This window comes from Bemisia tabaci, chromosome 5 (genome assembly GCF_918797505.1).
Source record: "Bemisia tabaci chromosome 5, PGI_BMITA_v3".
Classification (NCBI taxonomy): Eukaryota; Metazoa; Arthropoda; class Insecta; order Hemiptera; family Aleyrodidae; genus Bemisia; species Bemisia tabaci.
This window is the reverse complement of record NC_092797.1, coordinates 51,173,462-51,199,951: the sequence shown is the minus strand read 5'-3', so window position 1 is coordinate 51,199,951 and position 26,490 is coordinate 51,173,462. Positions and strand designations below refer to the sequence as shown.

Below are 26,490 nucleotides of genomic sequence, written 5' to 3'. Positions count from 1 at the left end.
ATAACCGAAGTTTTCAGAGTTAGGAACCAAATTGTGTTAAGCTTAAACTGCTGAAACTAAGTTAGGATTCAGTAACTTTAAACTTCCGTTATCTGGCCGTGTAAAAATTTCGATGTTCAATAAGACCGGAACTTCTTTTCTTCGTGTATCCCAAAGGATCTCCATGGGCCCCACGACCAGTGTCCATACTCTCGCCGTGTGGGTGCTCCTCTACTGACCGCGGTCCATTATTGCAAAACAAACAAAATTGCAATATGGCAACGGTAGGGGCCGGTCCACAACGTAGACCCCCCTCCTTTTCTCGAAGAGTGGGGGGAAGGAAAGAGGAGGGGGGATGCTTCAGCACTGTCGCGAAAAATGTGATGGCGATCGAAGGACAAGATAAGAGGAGTCTCGTTTAAGGTTCGCCTATTTCGGCGAGACGCAACTCCATTCCTGCGTGAGCCCTAGAATCTTGGTAAATACTAGGGGGCCAGGGCTCATCTTGTAGTGTTAGAAGCACCTTTCGGAGCAAGAGCGAGGATTTATGCGACGGCGGAGGATTTATGGGCCCCGAAATAGCGTTCCGAATCGATCAGAATTTGACGGCTGCGCGCGACTACCGCGGCATCTGCCGGCCAAAGCGGCAACTCCAAACCCGAGGCTTTTCCAGACGCGATATTTTTCCTTTTCGCCTTTAATATTTCACGGGGGGCTCCTCGGAGATCGTAGATCTCCGTCGCGCGCATTCCACGGTTTTCGCATTTTTAATCTCCGGATTTTTTCGCTGAAACCGACCGGAGACCGGCGACTGGCTCGCCGACCCGTCAAAGGTTGGGTCTCCCCTTTGATTCGGCCTCGTGTTCCTTCGACTCATTGAGCACCGACTCGGTTTTATAAGGAAATGGTTGCGATATTCGTACCACGCGCTCGTTCGCGATTTATTATTATTATTGACTTAGCGACTACGGACTTGGGTTCGTCTCCTTTATTTGGCAAAAAATGACACGCTGTCATCAATGAATATACCGCAGTTCATAAGATCGATATCATCGATGGATTTTCGATAAGTCGATACATACAAAAAAGCCGCTTTCACAGTGCTCTCTGGCGCTCTGCGACACCTAGCCGCCAAAGTCCAACAGGGAGTTTGCAATCCCTCATTTCCCCGAAAACCCCATGTCGCCATCCTTTCACTGGGCGTCTGTATTCTTATACTCCCAGGAGGAACCCATTCAAGCATCTTCTTTGACCGCCTTTCATCCGATTCATCGATAAATCGACGTGTCTTCAATTAGTAGGGTACTCATAAATGAGCGTTTTCAATAAATTTTAATTCTGGCTTTTTTGACGAGAAGAAGGCAAACAAAGTTCACATGAATTTCCCACATTTTTTAAAAATAATATGAATCCACAAAAAACAACTTCATAATTGCGTATTTTGAGCTCCAATTCCTGTCAGCATGGCCGCCAAAGCCAAGATGGCGTCCGAAACTATCCGCCCCGCTACGAGTGCCCTTTTGGGCGCGCGATTCCTCTGCCACAATTTGCGATGTGAATCGTCCATTGACAACGACTGCCCGGATTCTAAATTGCGGTCGAGGAGTGATACGGTCGGGAGTGCCTTAGGATATGTTTGGACGCCATTTGGCTTCCTGGGAGATGCGCGTCGAATTGGAAGATTAATATACGCAACTTTGGACTTCTTTTTCACGCGCTAATATTCTTTAAATAAGTTGAGGAAAATTTCTGTAAACTGTATATACTCTCTACTTTTCAAAAATGCATTAATTAAAAATTACTCAACGAGCTAATTTCGCACACGTGGACATTGGCTCGATCCTCTAAAGGATCCATAACGCAACAGTATTCAGAGAATATTTCACTTTTGGAAGTTAACATGTTCTTAGGGATCCTTAATTAGTCAGTCCACGCATCTACGTGCCAACGCTCCCTTTCTCCTCAAAAAACAACGATTGAACTTCATTAATACTTGAGGAAGCCCGTGCCTCAATCAAAACGGGTGCCGTTTAATGAAGCACGCGGATTGTACGGAGGAAGGACATCGTATGAGCTTTCAGACGATGCCAAATTTTGTTCGATGAAACTCAAGTTTTTTTTGGAAATTATTGTTTCTGCCCTTCTAAGTTTTCAAATAATTTTCCCTGTAATTGGTGACTTAATTCTTACAAATTCGAAGGAAAAATATTCAAAACTTTCTTGAGAAATAAGTATTTCGATTCGAGAAATTTAGCAGGGTTGGAGTGTTCATACGGTTTTCTTCGTAGCACGACAGTAAGTAGCGTGTGAGTATTGTCTGTTAAGCCCCTCCTCCTCCCAGGCTGTGTGCGCCGACTTTTGAACAATAACGGAGCAATTCGTAAACGAGGGAACAATGCACAACCTGCGGAGTGCTGGAATATGGTTCAGTTTGTTTGGGTTACTCGCAGCGTTTGACCACGAGTGATGAACGTTTACTCTGAAGGGTTGATGAGCATTGAGTCAGCTCTGGTGCCCAGAAAATTCCGGGGCTTTAAGGAAATATAATGAATTTTATGAGATTTTGCGTGATTTAATGTGTAATACACATTAAATCACACGATCAATCAAGAAATTTCACATTCTTGAACTAGTTCTTTTTTCTTTGTGCATCACCTCAAAGTCAGAACTTTAATCGTATGTTTACTCTGACCGGAAAATTTTGTTGAATGTGACATGAACGAATTCATGCTGCAAGGAACTATGCACAAGTGAACAAAAAAATAAACTATGTATGGGAAACGCAAGGGTATGCACATATTCCTTCCGATGTCATGTTGTGCGTCACATGCAATTTGCAGGTGGCTTACGTGTCGTTTCAAAAAATCGCAATATTTGGCGATAACCATACTCATATCACTGTACCTTATACCATAATCATTTTTAGACGTAGACGCCATATGACGATTTCTGATGTTTCGAACATAGAACAGTTGAATTGCATTTTGCAAAAAGGAGCCACGAGCATTGCAATGTTGCTAAGATTGTGCAACTTCTTTTGTCGTAGAAAAAACCCTGATTTACCATTGACAGTTTCTATTTTACTCGCTGAAAACTATGACTCTAAGACAAAAATTACCATGTAAATTCCTTATTTATTCATGACCAGTTATTTTACTGCAAAGTATGAATTTGCACAATCTTAGCACTATTGCAATGCTTCTGGTTCCTTTATGCAAACTGCAATCCAGTTATTACCGTCCTATTAAGACACGTCATCCCCAACAAAATTCCTTGGTTATACACCGTTAAAAATTTAGAGTGAAATTCTGTGCCGGAGTGTAAATAGCGCCAAAAACCCCTGAGTGATGTGAATGTTGAACGGATTTTATTCTCCTTACAGCGTGGCTTACACTATTACGGAGTGGAATCTACAGCAGTTTTTGCTGTAGTACGTGTTTCAAGTTTTGAAATTACATGGAGCCATAGGGCGGAAATAATGTTCAAACTGACTTTTTGATGCTTAAAAACTGGAATTTGGGAGCGAATTTTTCACAGAGTATGCATTAAGACTAGTTTTACTTGAAATCATTTATATCCCAATTATTTGAAATACTGCACTTATGCGTCTTGTCCTCCAAGCCCCTCTCTTCATCCATGAATAAAAACTCAAGAGTAGAGTCCCTTTATACCCAGAGTTAAGACAACTCGATTATCAGCTGACTGGCAGCCGGCCTTGGCTGGCCATGGAGGCCGAAATGAGTGCACCCAAACGAACGATATTGAGGGATAAGGATCAAGAATCCTGCGATGTCTGTCACACAAAAACAACAACATCAACAAATTGATCAATTAAAAAGAAAATGAGATTGGTTTGTGAATAATTTCTTAATCTATTTTCATTTTGGACCGATGGAAATAACAATTTACTCTTGATAAACCACAATTAGGTAATATTTTCATTATTCTTGTTCACATTCGAGGTACCGCCATCTTGGTGCACTCGTTTCGGCCTCCATGAGCGAGAACCAATCAGAATTGGATTTTTTTTAGGCCACTTTCAGCCCAACCCTGGCCCAACCAAAAGTGAGTTGTCTTAACTCTGGGTATAAAGGGACTCTACTCAAGAGGATCATAAAAGGCCGCTGGTGGCGAAAGGGGCCTTTGCCCGCCCGGCTCGTCGCGCGGAAACAGAGAAGCGCGATCGTGGTGTGGTGACAGATGAAAGTGGATATCAAACGTGTGTTGATGGGTGTTTACATGGAGCGACAGGGAAGCGATGCGCGCGCGCGATATGACAGCGTGTGAAGCGATGACATTAGACAAGTAACATGGGACAGTCGCGAGTCGCGAGCGCGGGCATAAATGGTCGGGGTTGGATTCACTCGAAAATCGAGTACATTTCAATACGATCCCGCGGCCGAGCCGGAGCTGAGACGCTGCTAATTGAATCCCGGCACTGTCACCGATTCCGTCTCTGTCGCGACTTCCACTTTCAGAAGCTCAGATCAACCATCCAACGGCGATGCCATCGCGCGTTGCCATGTGGCTACAGGGTCGTATTTATCTAGTCGGTCTTTAAACAGTCCCTTTCTTTAGGGGGCTTCATATGGTTGACACTATGATTGCAGGCCTTGGATATCGCATTATAAAAATAGACATTTCTCATATGGATTGCATTTTGCAAAAAGGAACCACTAGCACTGCAATGTTGCTAAGATTGTGCAACTTCTTTTGTCTTGGAGGAAGACCCCGATTATCCATTAATAGTTTCTATTTTACTCGCTAAAAACTATGAATTTAAGACAAAAATTACAATCTAAATTTCATAGTTTTTCACGATTTCCGCAATTTTATTGCAAAGGATGAAGTTGCACAGTCTTAGCATCATTGCAATGCTAGTGGTTCCTTTTTGCAAAATGCAATCCATATGATAAATATCGAGTATGTGTCAGAATTCTGACTCTGGGAATGGATCTTTTCAATGAATTACAATGATACGCCACTGCAAAATTTACGAAATACGAAGGTAAAAATCCTAAGTTTCGACAAACTTCCAGTAACTACAGTGAGAGCAAAAATCAAGTTTACAGAGAGTTAATCAAATAGCGTACAAGTGGAGACTGTTATATTTTGTCAACTTTCGTCCAAAAGCCTCCCAGATTTTGCTTAAATAATTTAAAATCGACGAATGTTACGTTCGACTCGAATAGGAACGAGGCTTAATTCATTTTCTATTAGAGTAGCAGGTGAGAGCAGTATGTGCCAATGTGCTATGGCCAGAGATGCATCATTTTATGACATTTAATAAACTGTTCAGGGGCATTTTTTGTAGAACTTCTGTGAGAGACGTGGTATAAAAAGCACAGCAAAAGTAAAATCTTGATTTTCAAACTTTGAAAAAAGGGGTGAAAAATATCCTGAGTCAAATTTCGAAGTTTTTCGAAGATTCTCGGATGATTTTTGGAATTTGCACGCAGAGCCCCTGAAAAATAGTCGACATTTCATGGGAAATGAAAAATTACCTAGCAGAAAAATGCAATTTAATTCCGAAGAATTTCATTGTGCATCTCTGCGGGCCGATTATTGAAATTGATAGACAAAGTTATAGAAAAAGGAGACAAAAGAGATATGGAGAGATTCTACAGGTGGAAGCGGATGGTTGCAATGGACAAAGTAAGTAGGTAATAGACTAACTAACGGCAACCCACGAGAGGCCTAACAGTTAGTCTATCATTTCCTCCCTATGTCTATAGGAACCACCCATTTCAACCAGCAGGATCGCTCCATATACCCCATGTCTTCTTTGTCTATAGCCTTGTCCATAAATTTCAATAATCAGTCCGCTGGCCATGAATACGGCCCTTGAATACATTTCCTCCGATCCCTGGGGATCCGGCAACGTGCGGCGGAGGAATGCGGCTTGGAGCAGGGACGACTAGGGAACGCGGATCGGAGAGCGGCGTATCCAGGATGGAAGCTCCCAGATTTGATCTAATGTCCCATTTATCGGATCGACATCGCATATCCGAGCGCCGCGTCGCGCCGTCCGTCGTCCGCGACAGCCCTCGGGACCCCGAGTCGCGACTCCCGCCTCGCCCCCCCCCCCACCCCTCGCCCCCGAACAAATTGACAATCACCGGGAATTATCACGTCACTCACCCGACTTTTACAGACTCCCTCGCGTCCCCGTCATGGGTGACGCAATTGACGCATGACGGGGGACGCCGCGCGCCGAGGACTCTGTCACTGCCCTGGTCGTGGTAGTAGAGCCAATTTTTATAGTAACTGTAAGTATTTTGAAATGGTGCTTCAAGGGCTAAGCGAACAACACAGCCAAGGATTTGTTTAAGGTTTTATTTTTATAGAGCACTACAAAGTATTAACCCTAGTTGGATTGCATTTTGCAAAACGGAACCAGTAGCATTGCAATGATGCTAAGATTGTGCAACTTCATCCTTTGCAATTAAATTGCGGAAATCGTGAAAAACTATGTTTAGATGGTAATTTTTGTCTTAAATTCACAGTTTTTAGCGAGTAAAATAGAAACTATTAATGGATATTCGGGTTTTTCCTCCAAGACAAAAGAGGTTGCACAATCTTAGCAACATTGTAATGCTGGTGGTTCCTTTTTGCAAAATGCAATCCAGTTACATTCTTCATAACAGAACAAGTTTACCATAAGGAATTGGTTGGGCAAACAGTTCGAACCTCATACATTTCTACATAAAGACTGTGCAGAATGATTACTATTATTTTACCGCTAAAATAGAAGAGACATAATCGGGCCTTGTGTTTTGATTTTTTCCCGAATCTGCACAACATCTCAGTGGCAGATTAGATTTCACGCCTCGCGCCATCGCGCCTTCAATTTTGAAGACGCAACACGGACATCCATCAAGCACGAATAGTTGTATCTCTGCGCCGTCATCAACGCGCGTCTTTTCCGTTGCTCCATTTCCAGGCTGTGTTTGTTTTCGTTCGTCTATTTATTTGGTGCGGTGCTCCACGGACTGCGTGGCCAACACAGCCGAAGATAAGAGGAAAGTAATCGGGCCTCGTTTTTTAACATCTCTCCCGAATCTGAGCAACACCTCATTGGCAGCATAGAGCGGAGTTCACGACTCGCGCCATCGCGCCTTCAATTTTAAAGACGCAACACGGACATCCATCGAGTACGAATAGTTGTATCTCTGCGCCATCATCAACGCGCGTCTTTTCCCTTTCTCCATTTCCACTGTGCTTGTTTTCATTTGTCTTATTTGTGGTGCGGTGCTTCAAGGACTACGTGAGCAACACAGCCGAGGATAGGAGAAAAGTAATCGGGCCTCGTTTTTTAACATCTCTCCCGAATCTGAGCAACACCTCGTTGACAGCACAAAGCGGAGCATAGTGAGTTCACGTCTCGCGTTATCGCGCCTTCAATTTTGCAGCTGCAACACGGACATCCATAAAGCATGAATAGTTGTATCTCTGCGCCGTCATCAACGCGCGTCTTGTCCCTTGCTCTATTTTCATACTGAGGTGGTTCCGTTTGTCTCTTTGCATTGAAATTTATATTTTTTGGACCGATGCGAACAAACTCAATGAAGAGGAATCGTATTATCGGGTGAAAAATGAATGCTAACCACATCAAAAATGTAAACTTCGGCAAAAATATCTATCCAAGTTTGTTCAGAACACAATCCAGAATATGAATATAAAAAAATCCCTATTATATCTATAACTCTGCCACCACTTTATTTGTTTGCTTTGGTCCAAAACAAGAAGCGAAGAGGCTACTATGAAAGCCGATCGATCACAGAGCGACATACTTTTCCTGCAGTAGAAAGATTGAGATGGCGATTTTCTCACTGTATAGGTACTCCACTTCGCACAGGCCAGTCGTGCATTTTGGTTGGTTTAAAAGTACTAGGCTATCATAGAGCACTTATGGCACTTACTTAGGTAAACAAGTGCTCCTATTGGTCTGTAAACTTCAGGAAGTTTATCCCTTCCAAAAGGAGCGGCTGTTTATTTATGGCTGTAACAGCTTCATTATAGCTAGAAACTATTGAACCGACCAAAACAGCGGCATGACATTCCTAAACTAAAAAGATGCGATTAGCAATTGGCTCTATTTGTATGTAATGGAGCGTAAGCTTGGCCTGCCACTCGTTCCCAAGTTACCGACCCAAGTTTCGCCTTCAAATAGCGTCGTAGGCAAAACATTATACTGGCTATCAGAATTGATGGACTGTTTCGGGCGCGCATCATATGAGCATGTGTTTACCGTGCTGAAAAAGAGTTACCATACCTCTTTAACATGATATAACTTACAATACTCAATGCTATAATATGATAGCAGAGTTTGATCTTCTTTTGTGCAAAATCGCCAGCAGGATGCTCCATCTCTCCATGAGCAAAACTATATCTTTTCGCGGTGTGAGTCTACTCTGTGAATAATTTTCCCATGACGGGCTGACAAGAGGAGCTTTATTGAGGAATTCTTGACTTATGCGGAGCATTTTTCTTTTCTCAAAATCATGTAACATTCTTTCTCAATTTACTACTTTGAAGCTGAAAATATCCTTAGTTCTTTCCAGCACAAGGCAGTAATTCGGAAAATTGAATTTTTAAAAAAAAATTCTGGGAAAACTGGGAAAACCTTCAGTTTTTGAAAAATGAATTTCTCGACGGTGCTGGAACAAACTAAAGTTATTTATGGCTACAGCGGGAAGATTAGCTGAAAAAAAAAATCACTTGCATGATTTAGAAAAAAATGTTTTCCATCCTTTCCGGCGGTAAACAATTTGAAAAGCTTTTAATTATGTGGTATACGTATATGAGCGGAGGATGGCATTTGAACGGAAAAAATTCAATATCGTGAGCAGCGTGGAACATTTTCAGGCATACAATCAGTGGCGGGGCATGAATTATCGATTATCGATATTTGAAGAAAGAAATCTATTAATGAGGAAATAAAGATACACACGAGTCACAATTCACACGTGTTGAGTCTGGTAAAGAATCTATTGATTTATGGATCTATTAAGGTGTTCGTTGCGAACATCCTGTTTATAGATCCTTTCCCATAGGTTTAATGGTAGACTAATCGGTATATCGCAGAACACACCACGCCGCTGACATGCAATATATGATGCACGACATATTTTTGGTTGCTGAACCTGAGAGTGACATTGGGTTCCCTTCATCGTGCACAAATTTTAGGGATGATACATTTTTTTTTTCCAGGAAAAGTGTAATTTTTACGGAAAATTTCGGGTGTTTCGGGCAAAATGCAACTGATCCAGACGAATCTAAATCGTTCTCGAAGTGCGCTAAGAATTGACTGCAAATCAGTCAATAAATTATTCCTGATCTTTCGATGAGTTATCTCGTATGGACGAGTAAATTGAGTAATTGAGCAGTCAAAACCGTCAGAGGAATTCCAAAAGGTAAAATTGAGGGGCTTGGAGGGCATGGCGCGTAAGTGCAGTTTTTGCTATTTCGAGACATACGCGTTTGAAGTTTCGAAATCACATGGATCCTTATGGAGGGAACAAAGTCCAAACTGACTTTTTGATGCTTAAAAATTTGAATTCGGGAGCGAACTTTTCACAGAATATGCATTAAAACTGACTTCACTAAACTAATAAACTAGTTTCACTTGGAATCATTCATACCTTAATTTTTTAGAAGTTCACTTGTGCGCCTTGTCCTCCCGAGCCCCTCAATTCACCTAAACACCGATTGCTTCGAAAATGTCAAGATACATGTTATATCCTACCTGGTCGGAAATCTCCTATTTTCGCGCTGAAATGCAACACTGTGCGCAGCAAACGCCCACGCGGAAAACCATAATCGAATTCGATCGACATGAGTATCAAAAATCAAAGCAAAAGCGACAAGGAGCAGCCCAGCCGCAGACGGAAGCGATCAATCACGAAATTTGTCACCGAAGGCGTTCTTATCGGCCCATCTGGAGCACGGACACCAGGGAGATAAATAAATAAATATTCAGTGGGGGCTGCGAGGGGTACCCAAATAAATTCGGTCCAAGCCCCGATGAGTGAATCGCCAGACGTCGAAGCATCCCAACTGCAATCCCCGATGACCCCTGACACGTTACCCCTCTTACGGAATGGAGGGTTCACCAGAGGGACGAGGTCGGCTGGGTGTCTCGGGGGGCGAAATAAATAGAGTTATCAAAATATAAAAGAGTCAATTTTATACGTATAAATTAGGTTTGGACTCCACCTTGGACCACGGCAACGCCTAGGCCCCTCCCTCTCGCGCCAGACTGTCTAAGCCTTTGTCCAATTATCATAATCTCTTGGCACTGCGTCGCAGGTCGGGCGCTCCGACGTAAGGACGCATCTCGATTTCTGCATGAGCCCCAAAAAGCATGGGTTTATACGTAAACCAGGGCTCACGTGGTGATAGAGATAAACCCTTGGGTGAGAGGAGCGACGATAAGGCAAGTGGCATCCAGACCGGGTAATAATGATAATTAATAACTTTTCCGTTGGTGTGTGCCGGGGCCCGGTCACTGCTCTTCAATCAAGGCAGTGAGTCACTTAGTCTCCCGCTCGGACCCACCCTGGAACAGGGCCCACCCCCTGCTAACTTCTTCGTGACCCAAGGGCATAACCTCGCCGCTACGTGGTCTCTGAAAAGCGTGGGGCTGAAGGGAAGGTAGGGTTCGGCTGAGGGAGGAGTTGTGGGGTTGGACGGGACCGCCAGGCCGCGCATCAGTATTCATGCATCCTCCACTCTCATTTGAGCGTCTGCGTTCATGTTTCGAGTCCTCGTCGTGCGAGGGAAAAGTCCGTCTGGCACTCGGATTCGACGACATGGGTGGCGTTGTTGAGCCCTTACGCGGCGGGTCGCTGAAAAATTGCGTGGGCCAAAGTTTTTTTTTGTCTCAGTTGAGAGAGGCTGATTATAATGAGGCTTTTCTCGGGGACGGGGGACTCGCTAGGTTCTATGTTCAAAATCTAGGAGTGAAATTCAGTGCCGGAGTCTATGGCGGCCAAAACCCCGGTTGATATGAATGCAAAATGACATTGGGACATGCTAGCGTCACTAAAAAAAAATTCGCTTGGATCTAGAGTCCAGACTCTTAAAAACATTGACAAAGAAAAACACTCTTGATTGAATCGGACTTTCTACTTGAATCACAAGGAAAGCCGATGATACGTCGGTTCTGCGTGTTACATAAGCTGCTATTTACACATAGACTTCATTATGCAATTCGGAATTGCTATTCCTAGCCCTTACGTAAAAACACGTATGTACATAAGGAGACTAATGTATACGTTGTCTCTGAACTGAGCTAGATATTGTTATGTTGTTTCGAATGGCGAAATGCAGTCCATATTTACGACGCTGGATGCATGATGTTGGGTTTTTATGACGAAAAGACTCGGAAATTTCAATGAGAGAATTTTGCGTCATGCAGGTTACACTGGAAAAAAGCCGCTTGGATCTAGAGTTCAGACTCTTAAAAATATTGACAAGAAAAAATACTCTTGATTGAATCGGACTTTCTGCTTGAATCGAAAGGAAATCCGCCTATATCAAGAGCTCGGTTCTTTGATTCAAGAAAAAATCATATTGAATCAAGATTATTTTTTCTTGTCAATGTTATTGAAAGTCTGAACTCTTGATCCAAGCGACTTTTTTTCCAGTGATACTCGATTCTACGTATCTACCCGTAAGGGGTCCACCTCCGGCCTTATTTTCCTCTATTTTCTTGCTGAATTGATGTGTCTACGGGGTTGTTATCGTTGTTTACACATGTTATACACACCGGTTCCTACGTATTTTTACATGCAAAATCGAGTTTTAATGTTGACAAGTCGATACGTCGATCGGTTATAAAAGATTTTTAAGATTCTTTACGGAAAATTTTTAGAATTTTTAGGCAATTTACGGATTTTTTAGGAATCTCAATGATATATTGGTATTGAAATTGGTTATTCTCCATCCGAGAACGACCAAATTTTGGGTTGGAACAAATTTCCGGTCGGGTCGATTTCAAGTTGAGTCAAGTTTGTTTTCGATTGGGGCACATTTCCCACGAAACGTAGAGACCAAAATCAATCTTAATACTTTGTCAAAATAATATTCCACGGCATTTTTCGAATAAGCGGAACGATTTAAAACCCAAAATTATGAACTTTTTGGTCAACATCGTTGGACAAGGCCTTCGATGGATACAGGAGAGCGCCTTCAAATCAATCCGTAAACTTAATGCAAAATTCTGATACCACTATTCGTGCGTTTAGGCAGTCATTTTGCATACCCGGCCATTTGAAGGCGAATCATTGACTTCAGGCAATGTAGTACGGACCGGCCCGACTGGCTTCCATACAGTACATCGAGTCGTAATGTAAATGGGAGAGCTGGCGCCATGTTCTGCTCGACGAGTTCCGAGCCCGGTGTGCGCCGAGTTCGGGTCACTTTTTCGATACAAGTTCGATCCAAGATGGCGGTGCGGAATACGTGGTGATCCCTATCTTCTTTGTTTACATCGGATGGCCGGGTACCCGTGTATCGCAAACAATCGATAATGTATCGAAAAAGTGACCCGGCGTCACACAGGAGTCTCGGAATTCGGGACCTGGAAAATGCTTAAAAGTAGCGCCAGCTCACCCCCTTACATTACAACTCTATGTACTCTATGCTGGCTTCAAGGAGCAGAAGCCGGGGGCTGGCGCCCTGGCAACCAAGAGGCCCTGACCCGGGGCCGCACCCCTGGCAACCAAGAGGCCCTAACTCGGGGCTGCCCCCTGTAACGAGGCAAATCCCGTTTCATCAGAGGCACATACGTCCTTCTGGAATAAGATAAGCCAACGTTACTGTAGTTGCCGGAATGAGCTCGCCGGGATCCTGGATTCGGGCGCCAATTTTAAAAATGCGAGAGTTTGAAAGAGGGGAAGAATGATCAAACTCTTGTGTCTCAAATTTACAAAAAGAATGTCCGTTTATTAGCTAAATTTGTGAGGATCCTACTCAACCTACACTCAAAATGAGGATAATAATAATTTAGCCGAAATGCCACTCACTAACGTGCACCTCAAGGCTTAAAATTGCAGGATACATACATGTAAGAGAAGAGGAGGAGTGAAGCTGGGCGAGATGCTACTCACTAACGTGCACCTCAGCACAGAGGAAGAGAAAAGAGGAAAGTGAAATGGACAGAGGGCTCGACGAGATGCTACTCACTAACGTGCACCTCGAGTCGAGAAAGATTTAGGAAAGATGAGAGAAGAGGTGACCCTCCGGAAAGGAGAGGGTGATGAACAATGTTTGGCTTAGAGGGCTATCAGATTGATTTGAAGCTATTGAAAGACGATCTCGACATTCGTTGCAAAATTTTTGTTACAAGAAAAATTAATTAAAATATAAAATTTACAGAAATGGATGTAGGAAAATTTCCTACAGAAGTTTATAGTAGTTTAGAATTTTTTACAATTTTTCGTTTTGGGTAAATCTACGGAAAACCCTGATTTCGCAGTTATCTTCGAGAGAGAAAAAAAAGGAGAAACAGTATTCCATTTCTTTTCATTATTCAAACAGCTGATGTACCGTCACCGGGCGTCGTGGCGCGGTGTCGCCAAGCCGTGACACATTTGTCGCTATTTTGGTCTACAAAAGAAGGGGAAAAACTTAAAACGGAGAATGAAATTCTTCGTTACAAATCTCCTCCTTTTCGGAGATGAGGAGACTGCTGTCTTGAAGCTTAAAATATACATTTTATAAAAGGTATACACAAAAAAGTTGAGATACACTACTTTCAGCTTTTAGGGCGAAATCCCCAAGACAATTCACTAAGTTACTTCATCCTGAACAAAATTACGAAAAAGATTCTATGAGAAAAAATAGAGGAAAATTTCTGCATGATTTTACAGATTAGTTACAAAAGGAAGACACATGACATTGACATGAAATATTATGTTAGACTGAAAATTTACAGAGGATTAACAACGGAAACATCGGTAGAAAATGTAATGGACACAAGCAGGAAAATACAAAACTGGCCATTAATTCAAGTAGAAACCAACAAGAAGTTTCCCTACGGCCAACGAACAAGGGAAAAAAATTGTTTTAGTTGAGCTGACCATAAATACATAAACTAGACGTGACCCTTACTGCAATAGTTTTACTGTTGGTTTTTTGTCTTCCATGTGTCTGATAATGAATCGTTCCAATTATCAAATGACTGAGAGCATCATAACGTCCCATGTAGACAACAATATCTTTGATTGAGATTTTGCGAGAATTTTCACAGCAACCAAACAATAGCTCAACTCGAAAACTTGTTTGCAGAGTCCTCAAATACGGGAGATTGGTCAAAACACCTTCTTGGCTAGTCAAATCCATGAACCTAGCAATTCATATGGTGGCCAATTCTTAATTCCACACAAAAAATCGGACTCCCAAACTACAAAACTGAGTTGAGACACTGGAAATTACAACTGGAAGAATTCTACGTATTTACTTTGTCAGACTACCACCACTGACACTAAGTAACTCCCATCTCAAATTAAAAGATTTGCCAGGTTCATTTAAGATTCCTCAAGTGATCTTACATATTCTTATTATTTATCAAGACAACATTCCACGACTGTAGGTAAACCCTAAACCCTACTTTAAAACCAACTATGTGCAGAACTACATCTTCGGGGTGCGCAATAGATATACGCGGGTCAAAGCTTCACTTTAAGGCTATAATGTAGCGAAATTTCAAGAATACGGAAACAGGTTGTCAAAAAAAAATATGCTGGTCATTCATAAAATGTCAGGTTCATAACTAAAGTGGATCAGCAATTCTACAATCTAGCCGTTGGTGCATTGACATCACAAAACCGTCAATTCCAAATTCACACCAGGCGTCACAAAAAAAGAAATATTGCTTGTCCAAAACACAGATCAATGAAACCTACTTAAATCATCATACATTAAAAATTGACCCAACACTGTTCCAAATTTCAAGTGATAAAACGCATAAAAAGTAATCATCTTATTCAGAAAGAAAATAAGTGGGAAACATTACCACCATTACATTTAACGAAGTAGTTCGAAAGAATTTAAAATTTAAGGATAAAATTTACAACCTTCTGTGAACATTTTCTAGGGCGTGCTTCAAAGCTCCTGCGGGTTTAAAAAAAAATAAATCATATTTTCCAAAAAGTACAGAGTTGGTATCAAAAATGATTGGTTTCAAAACTTTAAAAAATTCACAGTTTCAATGGTTTCAAACATTAAGTTTCAAAATTCGTAGAAAATTCAAAATTAAAATCTCTCGTAATGACACATTCGCGTATGCTAGACTCACAAGTTCAGCTAACAAGACATTCAGGGGTACAAATTTAGATAAGGTTCAAAAGAAGTCCCAGTTCGCGGGCTGCCACTTTGTAACGAGGCAAATCCCGTTTCTTCAGAGGCACATACGTCCTTCTGGAATAAGATAAGCCAACGTTACTGTAGTTGCCGGAATGAGCTCGCCGGGATCCTGGATTCGGGCGCCAATTTTAAAAATGCGAGAGTTTGAAAGAGGGGAAGAATGATCAAACTCTTGTGTCTCAAATTTACAAAAAGAATGTCCGTTTATTAGCTAAATTTGTGAGGATCCTACTCAACCTACACTCAAAATGAGGATAATAATAATTTAGCCGAAATGCCACTCACTAACGTGCACCTCAAGGCTTAAAATTGCAGGATACATGTAAGAGAAGAGGAGGAGTGAAGCTGGGCGAGATGCTACTCACTAACGTGCACCTCAGCACAGAGGAAGAGAAAAGAGGAAAGTGAAATGGACAGAGGGCTCGACGAGATGCTACTCACTAACGTGCACCTCGAGTCGAGAAAGATTTAGGAAAGATGAGAGAAGAGGTGACCCTCCGGAAAGGAGAGGGTGATGAACAATGTTTGGCTTAGAGGGCTATCAGATTGATTTGAAGCTATTGAAAGACGATCTCGACATTCGTTGCAAAATTTTTGTTACAAGAAAAATTAATTAAAATATAAAATTTACAGAAATGGATGTAGGAAAATTTCCTACAGAAGTTTATAGTAGTTTAGAATTTTTTACAATTTTTCGTTTTGGGTAAATCTACGGAAAACCCTGATTTCGCAGTTATCTTCGAGAGAGAAAAAAAAGGAGAAACAGTATTCCATTTCTTTTCATTATTCAAACAGCTGATGTACCGTCACCGGGCGTCGTGGCGCGGTGTCGCCAAGCCGTGACACATTTGTCGCTATTTTGGTCTACAAAAGAAGGGGAAAAACTTAAAACGGAGAATGAAATTCTTCGTTACACCCCCCTGGCCCCCTAGCAACCAAGACGCCCTGACCCGGGGCTGCCCTCCTGGCAACCGAGCGGCCCTGACCCGGGGCTGACCCCCTGGCAACTAAAAGGTCCTGACCCGGGGCGGCCCCCCCTGGCAACCAAGAGGCCCTAACCCGGGGCGGCGCCTCCTGGCAACTAAGTGGCCTGACCCGGGGCGGCCCTCCCTGGCAACTAAGAGGCCCAGACCCAGGGCTGACCCCCCTAGCAACCAAGACGCCCTGACCAGGGGCTGCCCCCCCCTAGCAACCAAGACGCCCTGACCCGGGGCTGCCCCCCCTGGCAACCGAGAGGCCCTGAACCCGGGCTGCCCCCCCCCCCCCCTGGCAACCAAGAGGCCCAGACCCGGGGCCGCCCCCCCTGGCAACCAAGAGACCCTGACCCGGGGCTCCCCCTGGCAACCAAGACACCCTGACCCGGGCTGCCCCCCCTGGCAACCCTGAGGCCCTGAACCGGGGCTGCCCCCCTTGCAACCAAGAGGCCTTGCCCCGGGGTTGCCCCCCTTGGCAACCAAGAGGCCCTGGCCCTATCAAATCCCGGAAAAATTGGGAAAAATCAATGAGGCACAGTGGTTTTGAAGCAAAAAAAAAAATGCGACAAAAATTTACCCAAAAACGGTTTGCAGGGGTTCAGTCGATGGTACGTGTGGACTTAAAAATCGCGAAAAATAAAAATCTTGGTGGATCCTAATTTCGAGAAATATCAATTTTAAATTTTCATGGGAAACGCAAGTTTTCTTCTGATTTTAATCAGCTTTTTTATTTATTTGTCCATTGAATAGGTGTTGATCGGTATATGTTCATTGTTCGTTCGATTCACATCGATCGAAGGCGCACCCTCTCGTTACATACAGACTAATACTCCTTTTTTTTAAACTGCACGATTCGCCTTCAGCTACGTCTGCCGCAATTGTTGTTACGAATATGTGGTGCGTGCTGATTTCAGGTCATTACCTACTCCACACTCTGAAGGCGTTTTTTGTGCGAAGTAGCGCAATCTGTCGGAAAACGTACAAAGTAGGGATTGAGCGATTAATTCAATCTCACTCCTGCTGTTCTCCAACAGGGTGCTCTACTTCCGCACATTAAACGCCTTCAGAGAGTCAAGTATGTAATGAGCTGAGATCAGCACACACAACATATTCATAACAACAATTGCTTCGGACGCAGCTGAAGGCGAATTAAAAACAACCGTATAATATACGATGAAAAACATTTTAGCTCTTTGATTAACATTGTTACCAACAGAGAGCTGTGTTTTATGGTCTTTCCATGGGGGATTCTCGAAAAACTTTTCAGAATAAACTAAAACGTAAACCAAGTTTAAATGAAAAATAAAAGATACCGCGCTACAAATTTTGAATTTTTTATTCATTTTTGCATTACTTTCCAGTTAATTGATATGTCTACATGCAACGAGAGAGTATGCGTTTGATCGACATGAATCGAACGAAAAATAAAAACGTGACTCAATGGACGTTAACCGATCGACACCGATTCAATGAGCAGCTGACAAATAAATAAAAAACCGAATCAAAATCAATAGAAAGCTTGCATTTACTATGAAACTTTAAAAATTAGGATCGGCCAAGATTTTGGTATTGCGCGATTTGAAGTTTGCATGAATCGTAGATTCACTCCTGCAAACATTTTTTGGGTACATTTTTGTCGCAGTTTTATTGACTTCCATACCGCTGTGCTGATTATCTGCGCCCCTCCGTTCCAAATTGAGTGCTTTTCACTACTTTACTCTCCATTTACTGCGAAATAGAGCGGTCCAAGGTAAGACTATTCTACAGTTTGCTATATATTGAAGAGCTTACAATAATAAATGCTAACTTAGAACAATTTAATAAGAGCGTTTTAAAATGCTCTCCGCGATTTCTTTCCCAATAGCGTTTTTATTTGCGCTAAGGCATTTTGAAATTATTTTCGGTAAAAGTACGAATGCAATTACATTTTTGGCGCGTATACATCAAAACATTTTTCTCAAAAACATTTTTCGGGCAAAAAATCCGGTCGAGGAAATTGACGTGTCACTTCCTTTTAATCAAGTATAAGATAGGCAAAAACCTTTGATGAATTCCCAAGGTCCACTAAGACTAATAATCATCAAAAAGTTCCAAAAACTTACTCGAAAGGAAAAAAAATAAAATGAAAAATAAATCCCTTGCCAAAAATAAATAAAAAACCGATTTTGAGATAAATCCCTCGAATGAACTCGAATGTATCGGTAGCAAGTAAAATGTGATCGACTGATTGCATTGCTCTTTCTAGTCTTGAATCTGGATTTTCCGCCCAAAACAAATCGTCCGTAGAAATTCAACTTCAACTACAATGCCCGTTTGTCTTCTTTGTCTATCAATTGGAACTGTGTGCATTATGACGTGAGCCCTGTTATGTACGTATTCTCATGAAATTCATGGCTCTTGTCTTAATGTACATAGTTTCGTTTGGCAGAAGTACGTTCAATTTCAATTATCATCCAGCTAGAAATACCCCTGCCGTGCCCTGTTTTTGGTCACCTTATGGCGGTCGGCATGTTACAAGCAGTGAGAAACTGTAGGAGTGAATGACCTCTCTATACATGAGTGTGGAACTTGGTCAGTATGTCATTGTTTTAACAATGCGAAATTCCCGCGATCAACAGCGATCGTCTTCAAGGGTCAATGACCCACCAGTGTGGAACTTGGTCAGTGTGCCATTGTGTCAGCATCAACACCAATCATTTTGAAGGGTCAATGACCTATGACCTACCAATGTATACATTTGTAACTCGGTCAGGGAGGCGTTTGGCTGGTGGTACAACCACTTCAGGGTTGCCAAGTTGGGTGATAAAATTGTATAATTTAAATTGGGAATGTGCTGCTTTTTCAGCAGTATCTACCAACTATGAGCCACTTTCATCGGAACGGAAGTGATAGCGAATGATCTTATTCGGTTTTATTTGGAAGTGAGTCACTGTGTCACGAGGTGAATCCCTACTTTTAAGAGTGAATGACCTCATCGTAGTTTGTATACTATTAAAGGCCATTGGTAGGTAATAGGTCATTGACCCTTCAAAATGATTGGTGTTGATGCTGACACAATGGCACACTGACCAAGTTCCACACTGGTGGGTCATTGACCCTTGAAGACGATCGCTGTTGATCGCGGGAATTTCGCATTGTTAAAACAATGACATACTGACCAAGTTCCACACTCATGTATAGAGAGGTCATTCACTCCTACAGTTTCTCACTGCTTGTAACATGCCGACCGCCATAAGGTGACCAAAAACAGGGCACGGCAGGGGTATTTCTAGCTGGATGATAATTGAAATTGAACGTACTTCTGCCAAACGAAACTATGTACATTAAGACAAGAGCCATGAATTTCATGAGAATACGTACATAACAGGGCTCACGTCATAATGCACACAGTTCCAATTGATGGACAAAGAAGATAAACGGGCATTGTAGTTGAAGTTGAATTTCTACGGACGATTTGTTTTGGGCGGAAAATCCAGATTCAAGACTAGAAAGAGCAATATGCAATCAGTCGATCACATTTTACTTGCTACCGATACATTCGAGTTCATTTGAGGGATTTATCTCAAAATCGGTTTTTTATTTATTTTTGGCAAGGGATTTATTTTTGCGTCCGTAGACACCAAGATCGTAGGAATCCGTGCCGTCGTTTGGGCTGCAGTCGAATGGCAATTGAATCAATTTTCAGATTAAGGGAGTTGCCTGTGACTAAGAGTGTCGGCCACCCGTTTGTTATCGGGACTTTAGTAGGACGTCATTTTCCTCGACCGGGTGTGGCTACCGCCACTCTTGATACCAAGAGTCTACGTTACTTGGTTTTTTTAAAAAAAAGCCTAAGAATGCGACGCGCTGATTTAAAATATGCATATGTAAGCAGAAGCAGACGAACTGATTCGAGGATTGCTGAGCAGGTCAGCACTCTCTGAATGACAATTTTACTCCTTCGTTTCGTTTAAAACGTAGCATAGACAGATGTCTACACCCGTGTTATGCTTTTCAAAATTTGGTATCCCTGCTCTGATAGTGCAATGTGTGTAAGTGCAATCTGTGATGAGCCTCGAGACTCATTAGACCATTTGCTAAACGTGGTTCATATAGGAAGCTACTTGCACTTAAAAAAATTAACCTACCCCTCTCTTCCCCGTGCGCCTGACCCCTGCGTCGGCGACAATGGCCTGCGAGAAAAAGGTGGCCGCCGCGCGCCGAGAGCCCCACCCTACTTATTACGCTTCATTAACCATTTCACCGTCACGCTAGGATTCGTCCAATTTTCAAAAAAAATTTTTCCCGTGTACTTAGCAATTTTTTTCTTACTCTCTGTTAAAACACGAATTAAAAGAGGTCTCATTCATAAAAATCGGCCGAATAGAAGAGAAGTTACAGTATTCGAAATCTAAAGAAATCAACAAAACCTCGAATTCTCCAAACAAAAAATAAAATGAAGGGGAAAAAAAGAAATGTATAAATTACAATTAGATAAAATTGACCTCAGAATTTGACAAGCAATTCCATTATATAACGGAAAGAAAATTGGGAGTAATTACAAAAAATTCGCCTCTTGCAAGGGACTTCCTTGTAAGAATTTTGACCTGAAGACAAGGGTCGAATAGCAACAGTACTCCATACAATACACAGTGTGCCTCAACGAGTTAAACATGTTTTATACATCCAAATCGAATTTTTTTTATATTTTTAACTACAGTGTTTCTTGAGTCGTTTAAGCAAAAAAAAAAAAAAAAAAATTCCGTCGAGATTCGGAAACGTAGAGGGGTTTTAAAAGTATTCTGGGACTATAATAGCTAAATCACCGGTAGTGAATCCCGTTATAGTATTAAAAAGAAATTGACTCCATAGTTTAATGCCTTAGTTTCTTAAATACGATTATTTTAAGCACTCAAACATTTATACCACCAGTTTTAGCCATGAGGTGATTTCCTGAGAGCCGATAATATCACGAATTTCTCATAGAACCCTTCAAAAATGGCTTGCTTTTTGGGCAGCCGATTCGGCCATCGAACCGGAGTTTAAAGGGAAGCTGATAATAACACAAACCTCTGAGAAAAATTTTGAAATAAAAATGGATTCTGTTCAGCATATCGATGCATAAGCATTTTCACACGTAGAATCTAATTTTCACGTCAGGGAGTGGACATATTTTGATTTTTTTCGATTTTATACGGAAAATTGATAGTTCTTCGGGATTGAAATTACTTGTAATTGTTTCTTGAAAAATAAAGGCACCCAAAATGACTATAGCATATTGACTTTTACATATGTGCACTTACGAAATTGATTCGTAAATTCAACGAGTGGGTACATCGACCTGGTATATCAAGTTTCTGCAATATTTTACGGCAAATCGGTAGATCTTCGGTATGTAGATTTCTTACTTTTAATTCATGAATGAATAAAGCATAAACATGGTTGAACTTCTTTCCATGGAAAGACGTTTAAAGTAACAAAATCAAGACATATTTAAAGCAATTGCATTTATATCGAGTCAATTTCTTTTCAATAATATAACGGGATTTATACTACCGGTGATTTTGGTATTTTAGCCCCAAAATACCTTTAAATCGACTTTGTCTTCTAGGAGTTCGACAGAATGTTTCCTTTCTTCGCTTAAATTATTCCGCAGCACTTTTCTTCAAGAATCTGATAAGATTTTGCTTCAGGCAGATCAAAAAACTTAAATTCGTTCGAATAGCTTTCTACATTCACAATACACGGTCTCGTCAAAGTGCGTCGTTGAAGTGTTGGATCGTATGAATTCTCTTGTTGTGCTACTTGCCTATTTTGAAATCTTTGTAAATGAGAACTAAAGCGGTTGATATGTGCGAGTTAATGACGCGCCTTATCAACACATTGTGTTGGAGTTCACTGCTTGTTTTTTTTCCTTTCTTTTTTTTTAATAGAATGTTTCCGACTATTCTTCACTATTATAGACTCTTTAATAAGAGCGTTTTAAAATGCTCTCCGCGATTTCTTTTCCAAGAGCGCTTTTATTTGAGCTAAGGTATTTTGAAATTATTTACGGCAAAAAAGCAAATGCAATTATTATTTTTTTTTTTTCAATAGAATGTTTCCGAATATTCTTAACTAATATAGACTTTTTGTCTGACAGTTTTGATGACATTCTTTGTGCATTCTATGAAGGAAAAAATTGCCTCCAAGGAATTGTTTTTTTTAAATTCCCGTCGGATTTGCACACGGAAAAGGGAAAAATTGAAGACAAAAGTTATAAACCTTGTAATTGACAACTATCTGCCCAAAAGGTGGAGCTAGGAGCTCAAAGAACACCGAGAATCAAATCTTGAATTGTTATAAAACGCCTTGAATGTTAGACCTCAACCAGACACACAGAAATTATTTTGCATATCTGCTCAATTGAAGGCGAAACGAAGGCGTAATACATACGTTCTTCGTACGCATAAGAATCTCTAATCAACACAATTTAATTCATTTATCCTATTCTTGTATGTTAATTATCAAAAATTAATATTTGTTAATTTTTAATTTTTATTTAATTATCTGCAAAATTCTAACCGTCTACAGAAATAGGGACCTAATCTAGAAAAAAACTGAAAATTGAGTTACTGAGAATCGAACATGGAAAAGTTTCCCAATTGACATTTTTGGACCGAGGCAGCAAACCGAGGTTATGGAAGTTTGAAGTTTCGTTTTCAAAACCCGTTGTTTCGAGAACAAGTCATGTGCAAATTCTAATCTTATATGCTCATGGCCAAATCTTTCCAGATTTTAATGCAATTTCACGCCCTTGATTGGCACAAAAATTAACACAACCTCTTTAAACCAGTGGCGTGGTGTGAATGATCGATTCAATATATCTCTATTTGAAGCTATGGTAAGGAATCGTTTATTAAGGCGTTTGTTGCAGTAACCCTGTTCATCGACCCTTTTTCATAAATTTAAATTGCAGATCAATCGATAAATCGCAAAACACGCCACGCCTGTGATTTATACTCATTCTTTGGAATATTGGAGAGAGTTCTCATCGAAAATCTCTAAACCTTATTGTTAGACCCAACTCGACGAAGTCACTCTTATGGACATTTTTCACGAAAATCACCTATGGAAACTAAATTACTAGAGAACCTCGTCTGCAATTGGTTTTATTTGAACTTAGTTCTTGAATTTACGAAAATCTCGAATTTGAAGCCGTATTTGCACGAAAAAGAGCATGCTTACAAGAAAGTCTATTTGAACACTCAGCCAAATATTTAACGCAGATGGAGGCTGGGCACTGGGTGGGATTGCTATGACTGAGGGCTAAATATACTATATTTTGCAAAACAAAAACTAATGTTTCTAACTCTCCATTGAAGCACCTACCTGCATATAGTAACTTACGGCACGTACGTTGTTTTTAAAATGAGCAAGAGAGAGCAGTTCCTTATTACAATAAGCAATCGAATAATGTTTACTTGACGTTTGAAATCCTGATTATGTACTAAGCATCTTGTATGTTTGGATGAGAAATAATCGAAATTGGGGAATTATACTTCAGCCCATGGCACCATGGATTGCACGGATAGGTGACCATACTAAGGCATTTCATGAATCTAGAGTCAAATCTTGACAAGAAAAAGAAACACTTACAGTTTTTTAAAAAATAAAAAATAAAAAAATAAAAATATAAAAAACTGTGAGATATTATTAAAACTTTGTATTTAGCCCATATTTCACAATACTGCGAATCTTTTCATAGGTTATAATCGTAAAAATAGTTTTTAATAAACAGCTGCATGAACATTTTACGACCCTCATTTGCTAAAATATACGTCAATTTCTCAATTATCCTCTAATAAAATACTGAATGAACGTTTAAAGATTATTTCAACGCGACAGGATTTAAACAACAATTTTCACAAAATACTTTAATTTATCACTCAAAAAACATTAAAAAAGGGCCAAACACAATTTCTCACAGAATATTGAGAAAAAAATACGAAGTCATACTGCGGTGAGAAAGCAACAATATACATTAAGTTTATTTTTATTTATTTATTTATTTATTATTTTTTGGGGAAAAATTCCATTCGTTATGTGACATAATTTTTTTAAAAAAATAAATGAGCCATCGTTTTAAGTTTTCTGAAAGCGAATATTCTGTATTAATACGGGGCATAATTTCCTCTCGTGTTTTGTGTAACAGAAATCTGGATAACGCCCTGCTGACCCTCTCTGTGAATTTCCTCTGGGCAATCAATAATAAAGTCACAAAATTTCAAATTATGCTGTCATGCTTAGTTTTCTGTTAAAAAAAAATAAGGCACAAGAAGAAATTAGGTCACACCTTATATGTTTCAGCTGATTCGTGGTAAATTCGTCGCAAATATCTCCTGTTCTTGCAATATCTCTATTTTGTGAGTCCGCCTAAAACCCTTGCATCACCACAATGATCACACCGAAGTCTCTCCAAATTGGCTCTCTTTAACCGAAGGAGAAGGCGCTAATGTGCTCAGCTCGTGAATTCTTTCGAGATATGTGACCGAGTAAAGAAAACTTCGTCCTTGCACGAATCAGCTAAAACTCCTCTGGAAATGCGGCGTTGCCACGCCTCGCGAATTATCCTTTTCCCCGCGGCGCGATCCCGAGAAAAGCGGGGCAGTTTCCCGAAGATTTGATGACCGTGCGGACTCCGTCAGTTTCCACGGTGATTGATGTGGGTCAATAGTCAACGGTTTGAGTCCGGGCTCTGATGAATGATGCAATCCGCGTTGCGCAACCCGAGAGATGTTGACATCGCGGCCGCCTGCAGATAATTCTCCGTGAAAATATAAATCATAATGTTTTCATCAATCATTAATTTTTCTGTGGGGCAACGGTTTTCCTGGTTTGATGAAGCTGTGTGTGCAATTGTTCCGGGAAATGAAATATTGGCGCGCGGAATCGGCGAGCAGCCCTTAGCTGCGGTTTCCGCTGCTTTCGTCCCCGCTCGGGGAAAACGACGTATCTCGAGTGGAAATCCTGTGCGGATACGCGGTTTTTGCTTGACATCGTTGTCCCAATTATGCAGTCAGCTGTTATCTTTCATGCCTCCAGTTTCGTTGATTTTCGTGCCGATTAATGTCAATATCTCCGAGCCTCCTGCTTGGCGCTCCGTCCAATTTTTTGACATTCGATTCGAGGCTAAAATCGATACATCGAGAAAATTCGATGTCTTTACAACAAAGAAAATCACTTTCTTCGCAGTTTTCTAAACTCATCGAGCGAAGGCAACGACTTCTAGCAGGGTATCTACTAAAACAGGCTGGCAAGAAATCAGTACTTTTACAGTACATTCCCAGGAAATTCGGTACCTCCTCCACGTAAAAATTCAGTACGTTTTCGGTACCACCATTTGACGAAATTTGAAATTGTGGCTCGAATTGCAACAAGAATGACGTGGACACACAATTTCATTGGTGGCTTGAAGATTAACTGACTACCCAATCGCGATCTTGCAGGCAAATACTACTCTAAGAATCAACGCGCAAGGGATTGAAACAAATACTTCCCAGGCTTTGCGGCGATTTTATCGTCGCGCAAACCAGGCAAGGGAGCTCAGTCGAGTGTCGAGTGATCTTCACAATGTGATGCACCTTCAATCCAGTTAGCGGCAATGTGCCTATACCCGCGGTCGAGTAGTTATCGCAAATAACTCTTGCATTGAATTGGTGCAATGCGAGAAGTATTCATGCAGTCTTGTAGGCGCTAATATGTGCTTGACGCCGACCGCACTGTTTGGCGCAATGCGTAAAGTATTCGCACGGTCTTGCAGGCGCTAATATGAGTTTGACACCGACCTAACCGTGTCCGGCGCGATTATTCGAACTTGCGTTAGGATAATCGCGGCATTGAAAAGTGGGGCTTAAAGAGCCAATGTTGTGTTTCGACGCCGTATGAGCAGTCCAAAGTTGCCTTGTTTCTCCCGATAAAGCATTTTTTTTTTTTTTTTTAGAAAAGTCAGAAAAGTTTTCTATGTTCGCTTTTTTAGATTGAATAAAATATATAAAAGAGAATATTCTGCCAAAGGCGGAAAAAAACTCAAGATAGTTTTAAGTAAATTGCGTTGAGTATGGCAGGAAGTTTGCTTCTGCACCGTCGCGAAAGGAGATTCGTGGCTTCGTCCTTTGGTCATCGATATGTTTATATCTTGTTCAAA

The 26,490-nt window shown here is 41.2% G+C and overlaps 1 protein-coding gene across 1 annotated transcript in view; it reads right to left on the bottom strand.

The window, feature by feature from the left end:
• Positions 1 to 26,490, bottom strand: part of LOC109030839 (uncharacterized) — a 143,610-nt gene that overhangs the window by 1,114 nt on the left and 116,006 nt on the right. The window lies entirely within an intron of this gene.